This window comes from Lactuca serriola, chromosome 3 (assembly GCF_051521515.1).
Source record: "Lactuca serriola cultivar US96UC23 chromosome 3, Lser_US96UC23_V15, whole genome shotgun sequence".
In the NCBI taxonomy this organism is placed as follows: Eukaryota; Viridiplantae; Streptophyta; class Magnoliopsida; order Asterales; family Asteraceae; genus Lactuca; species Lactuca serriola.
In genome coordinates, this window is record NC_136410.1 from 6,517,088 (window position 1) to 6,523,508 (window position 6,421).

The 6,421-nt window shown below is 41.3% G+C and overlaps 1 non-coding gene across 1 annotated transcript; it reads left to right on the top strand.

Annotated features, from left to right (window-relative positions):
• The first annotated feature begins 6,114 nt into the window (after positions 1-6,114).
• LOC145096663 (small nucleolar RNA R71) lies at positions 6,115-6,221 on the top strand. Its single transcript, XR_013704035.1, has one exon. It is a non-coding gene; the product is annotated as a small nucleolar RNA R71 (small nucleolar RNA).
• The last annotated feature ends 200 nt before the right edge of the window (positions 6,222-6,421 follow it).

Consider the following 6,421-nt stretch of genomic DNA (forward strand, 5'->3'; position numbering starts at 1 on the left):
AAAACCCGTGCCACATCGTGGCTATCCAGGCCACGCCGTGGGCTTCAAGCAATCCGTACCGTACAAGGAAATCCTCCGCATCGCGATGTCTATCTTCTAAAAGCCTCATGCCACGTCGTGGCTGACTTTGCCACGTCGTGAATTTAGTATTTATTGTGGATTTATTCTTTTCTTGTCTTTCAAGTCTCCCATGTTCCTCATATTGTCACTTTTGGTCCCTCTCTTCGAAAATCCTTTTAATTGAATGAAAATAACAATTTAAAGTCATAAGTATCATTATTCTAAACATATTATCAACTTATCAATAAAAATGTACTTAAATATTGCCTAAAAATAGGTATAAATATGGCAATATCAAAATACCCCACACTTAGGCTTTGCTTGCCCCCAAGCAAATTTAAACTTAACTCCTAATTACTAACACCACATAGAACAATCTGACTCTAGCTCAGCCATTATGCCAAGACCTCAACGCATGCATTTGTGTCTAAAATTTTCCTAAAGTACCCCCATACTTTAAACACTCACAATCTTCATAAACACTCGCCCACTTTTTCCGAACAATGCTCATTTTATGCAACCCTCCGAATCCATCCGCAGAAAACCTCCTTATCCTCAAGGTATTTTTAGTTGAGCAACCTAAGCATACATAATCTAGAATTACAATCATTGATACCACTATGGAGCTCTTTTGGAATTCTTCACTTCTTTGACATTTGATATTCGATTTCTTTGAATTTACCACCTTTGTTGTTTGATTTTTGGTATCTTCAACTTTTTGAAATTTTTGGAATTTGATCTTTTGATCTTCACTTTATTTGCTCCAAAATTCTTCAAACTTTTCTTGTAATTCTCTCTTTTTTTTACATGTACCTCTCTTTTTTCACTCAAAACCTACATGCTTAAGCAGAGGCGCTCAACCTCAACCTTTATTGGTTAATGATAATAATTTTCCTGGATACATTTCAGGTTTAGGCTGCTAAACATATTGCATCCCTCAAACCAAGCGGGGTTATGTTTTTGTTCCATGATTTCACTAAAATAAGGGAGGCCACAAATGAACTATAACGTGTATTGGATCAACTAAACATTTGAACTTTCATCGGATCATCCCACATAATACTAGCAATTATAACTCAAATTATTATCACTAGATTCAATTATTAAAAATTTCAATTTTCAAATTTTCAATTTTTACTATCAAACTCTATGATTATCTAGCAATTTACTTTTTCTACCCCTACCCCACACTTATTTCATACAATGCCCTCATTGTATTCATAAAAATAAATCAAAATTAAAGAAAAGGGAGAAAAAGGAACAGACTCCCCTGGGATAGTGGCGTGAGCATCTCCAAAAGTGTGGAAAACGTGCATCCGGAATATGGACCTCCAAAAATAGAAACTCGGTGTAGAACTGGGTGAATATGTAAATAAACCACAAACATGACTCGAAACTTCAATTCTTCAAAGTGGGTGTTAGCAAGTGGAAATGTGGGAAAGGATATACTGAGACACGTCGTGGCAGGTAGCTGGCCACGTCGTGATATGAGATGAAAGCGCGAACAACAGGCTGCTTTATTTCTTCAAGGTTCATGAGCGCCACGATGTGGCGTAAGGATCCCACGTCGTGGAAACTGGACATTATCAGAAAATGCCTTATTTCTTTTATGCACTCTAGCAACTTGACCAATGTCTAAATGGTTTAAGACGCTTCTATGTAAATATACTTCCCAACTATAACCTCTCTCCTACTAATGTACCCCACACTTATCTTGAATTGTGGGTTCCAACTCACGACTCTAAGCTTCCTTGACTCGACAAACACGACTCTAGAGTTAACCTTATATGCTCCTTAGAATTCCAATGCTAATCTGAAAAATGGAACAACCCAAAAGAAATAAAAGAGTAACATCATAGTTCAAGAAAGTTTTACATTACAAACCAAATTCAAACATAAAAAAAACTACTTAAAAACAAAACAAAATAAAAAAATAAAATCAATCATCATCTCCTTGGTCCTGCGCTCCACTTGGTCCTGCCCCGTCATTTTGCGGACGCCATAGCTCCTCCCATGTCGGAAAATAAGGATACTGTGGTGGCATAGAAGGTGGTTGGGTCACACCCAAATGCGAATAAATACCCTCAGTAAGCTGGGTATGATAAATGGCATGCCCCCGTAGATTATCCAAATAAGTTCCCACCCGACTCTGAAAAGGGTCGGTGGGTACTCCCTGCACATATTGTGAAGCAGCACGCTTTCTCTCGACCTCCCCTCTAGCTCGCACATTCCGACGCCGCGGTCTGGCTGGTGGTTGCTGCCCTGGCTGCGCCTCCTCTTGCTCGTCATCTATCGGCGGTATAACAAAACGACCCCCGATATTCACCACCGCTCGCATAACTCCCAAGACTTGAATGGTCAAGTCTGTGTCTGGGAATCGAGTAAGATTCCTCACAAAATCATGGGTCAAAATATGATATGACCTAGCAAGGCGAGTAACCAAATGCCCCCCCCCCCCATAATCGGGCTCCTGGGCCTAGAATTGGCCGCTTTCTTCCCCATGAACCTCGCCAACATATACGGTAAATCACAGCAAACTCCCGGGGTAATAAGAGTCCATAAATAAAACAAATTCTGAATGGGGACTTTATCACCATGATGCTTGTGATTTATTGAAAAAGTGATCAGGCGATGTAAAAATCGGAAAACAGGATTCCGAATTTGTGACTCACTCGAGTCAGGAGTATTGTACTCATGGCTAGAAATGCTCCTCCAGAACTGAACATCCATTACACCGGGATTAAAATCCCGAACGCAGCCAAGCAAGAACGGTATGAAAAACGGAGATTGAGTCTCCACTTCGGTATAAAGCCCCATACGCCAAGCGAATTCCCGAAGACTACACTCTCTATAAACACCACCCAAAATCAATAGTGCGTTCCTCGAAGCATACGGTAGAGAAAAACTCCACCGATAATTCCCGGTATACGGGTTCTTGAATGGCAAACAAATTCCTCCACCCGTGACAAGTGAAAGAAAATTGATCTCCTTCGTATGTTTTCGACCAATAGCGTCCCAACTCAGCGACCATTCCCACACCACCAAGCCATCCCCTATCGATAATTGGGGCTATCGCAAATTCCATATTGTACAACCATCCCAGCCGATTCTCGTAAGTAGTTAACAATGGTCGGGGAATGTTTTGAGGAAACTGATATAAGGGATGTATACTTGCTACATCAATCGGGTTTTCCTCCTGTGGGATAGCTCTTCGTGGTCCCATTTCTGCATACACAATCAAACCAAAGCAGCAAACATCCAAAACATTAAAACAATTTAAGCTGTCTACCAAAAGTCACGACGTGGCTAGGCTACGCCACGTCATGGACCGCAGTCGGACCCTGGTTATAGATCGGTCATTTTGTACGCAATTTCTACCAAAATTAGTGCTTGGGGTTTGTTCCTATGGACATTTAAGGGACATGAAACCTAGAATTAACAACTAGTTTCAACCAATTTCATGAATCAAATAAACCCTAACCATGAAAATCTAAAATTGTAAGAACTAACCACAATTAATGAATAGAACACATACCAAGTAGAGGTAATTGACAAGAACTTGCAAGGAAATTGGAAGTAGATTAAGAAATTGGCTGTGGGGTTTTTTTGTTCCTGTTCGTGCGGCAGTATCAAATGGGGGATGGGGATGTTGGTCAAAGGGTTTTAAGGAAATGGTCCCCCCGTGACTTTTTAAAGGCCACGTCGTGGCTGGCTATGCCCACGTCGTGGACTTTAAAACTATCATTTGGTCCCGTGTTTTCATTTTTTACCACGATGTGGCTGCATCAGCCCACGACGTGGCAATTGCCTGATTGGAAAATTTTATAAAATCTTACATTTTAACTAACTACTTTGCATCTCATTCATTAATTAAAGTTCCCACAGCTAATTCTTTACTAAGTATCAATTATTAGATGATGAGTTGTTATCTTTCCTAATTAAAAACTAAAAAAAAAAATTAAAAGAAAAGAAAATGCAAACCAAGCTCGGGTTGCCTCCCGAGAAGCGCTTCTTTTTCTTGGAGTCTTGAGTTGGACTCCGTGCCTTCTACGTTGAATCTTCTGAAGAGTCCACCACCAAGATCTTTTGTTCCTTGAATCGCCTCTTGTAAGCTTGAACTCGCCTTTTATACGCCTTCTTTGTATTCTCCTTTTTAGCTTTTCCCTCTTCTTCAAGCTTGCGTTTTGTGTCCTTGGTTTGTTCCTTGCACTCCATAACATCCTCCTCCTCTTTCACTACTGGCTTTGTCACTCTTGAAGTGACCTCCTCTTCATCACTTGTCATTTCTTCATCCTCTTTGCTCACCCAAGAAGGCGGACTCTTGTAAGCTATGACTTCAATCAAATATGGAACAGATGCCCTCGGTTTTGTTCTTTTGACTTGATGAACTGCCTTGATCTCTTCTTCAATAAGCTTTTCCAGTTCTTCTAGTTCATTGTCTTCATTAATTGTGAACACCTCTTCTTGAACATGATCCTCTTGGAAGCCATCTTGTATTCCATAAACTTCTTGTTCATGTCCAACCCTCAAAGTGAGCTTAGACTCACGAATATCAACAAGAGCTCCAGCAGTGTTAAGCAATGGACGACCAAGGATTATTGGAACATCTGGATCTTCCTTCATATCCAAAATTACAAAGTCTATTGGAAAAACAAATTTTCCAATCTGCACCAAAATATCCTCCACGATGCCCCGGGGTTGTGTCACCGAACGATTTGCCATGTGAATCTTCATTTTTGTAGCCTTCATCTTCTGGATCTCCAATTTTTGATAAAATGAAAAAGGCATCAAATTAATGCTAGCCCCAGAATCGGCTAAAGCATTAACCTTCATTTTATTACCAAAATCACACGGAAGAGTGAGGCGTCCAGGATCCCCCATCTTTTCTGGTGTTTCTCCCAACACGGCTTTTGAGGTTTGTTCACTTAGAATCACCTTTGACTGCTTCTTTAATTGTCTGCGAGTATCTATCAAATCTTGCAGTAATTTCTGGTTCTCGGGAGTTTTGGATAAGGATTCGACAAAGGGGGTATTAATCGGAATCCCCTTCACATGCTTTACAAACTCTAAATGTTCCTTCTACAGTAGACTAAGTGCAGCTCGGGTTGGAAATGGAAAAGGTGGCTGATAAGATGGAACGGGTTCAAAGAATTTTTGATCAGACATGCGCCACGTCGTGGCCAGAGGAGTGCCACGTTGTGGCGAAGCTGTTTCAGCAACTTTTTCACTTTTTCACTTTGACTTCTTGGGTTTTAGATCGGGCTGCTGCGGTTCTTCTTCCAATGCCTCCAGGAACTCAGAGATTGCTTCTTCTTCAGTATCGATGGCCATTACGTGAGATTGGGTCTTCACTTTGGGATTCTTCGAGGACAGTTTTTCATGAACTAGAGTGGCTAGTTGACCAAATTGTACTTCAAGGTTGTGGATGGAGGCTTGCTGATTCTTTATAAAAGTTTGTTGTTCCATAATAGCAGAATCAGTGGCATCGTGTCTCTTTTCCGAAGCTTCCATAAACATCATCAAAATGGTCTCTAGGTCGGGTTTCTTCTCGGCTGGTGGCTGCTCCTTCTGATAAAGGCCTCGACCTGTCTGCCTATACTTCTCTTCTTTTTGCTTCTTATACTCTTCATATGGCAACCACTCCTTCTTCGGTTTCCTCCAGTCCTCATCAAATTTATCCCCACTAGAGTAGCACACTTGAGCTTTTCTGTTCCCAAACTCATCTACATTGCAGTCCTTGGTCAAGTGTGGACCACTGTATCTCTCGCAACCCACTCTTATGGCATGTATCGATTGGTCCATTTGTGTTATCCTTCGATCCATATTATTCAACATGGCCATTACAGCTGCTATTTCTTCAGTTTGGGCCCCTTCACTGCCTTTGATTCCATCTTGCCTCGGGTTGTGGTATTCGCGAGAGTGCTTCGCGAATTCTTCAATTAGCTCCTTGACCTCCCTAAGATTTTCTTTGTCAAAGGTCCTTGAGAATCAAGGAGTTGTCTTGTCATCACGTTGACCCCATCATAAAAGATTGACATCTCTTGCCGCACATTTAGATCATGCTGAGGGCAATTTCTAAGCAAGCCCTTGTACCGCTCCCATGCTTCGTATAATGACTCCCTCGGCTGTTGCTCAAAGTTGGCTTTTGCCTTCTTGAGTTTGGCTATTTTGGATGGTGGGCAAAACTGGTCCAGGAATTGCTCACGCATTTAAGCCCAAGTGGTAATTGTACCCGGTGGAAGTGCTTTTAACCACTCCTTAGCAGCTCCTTTGAAAGTGATGGGAAGCATCCTAAGCAAGACTGTGTTTCTGTTGACATTTGGGACATTGAAGTAATCCGCAATGTCGTTGACTTCATCTA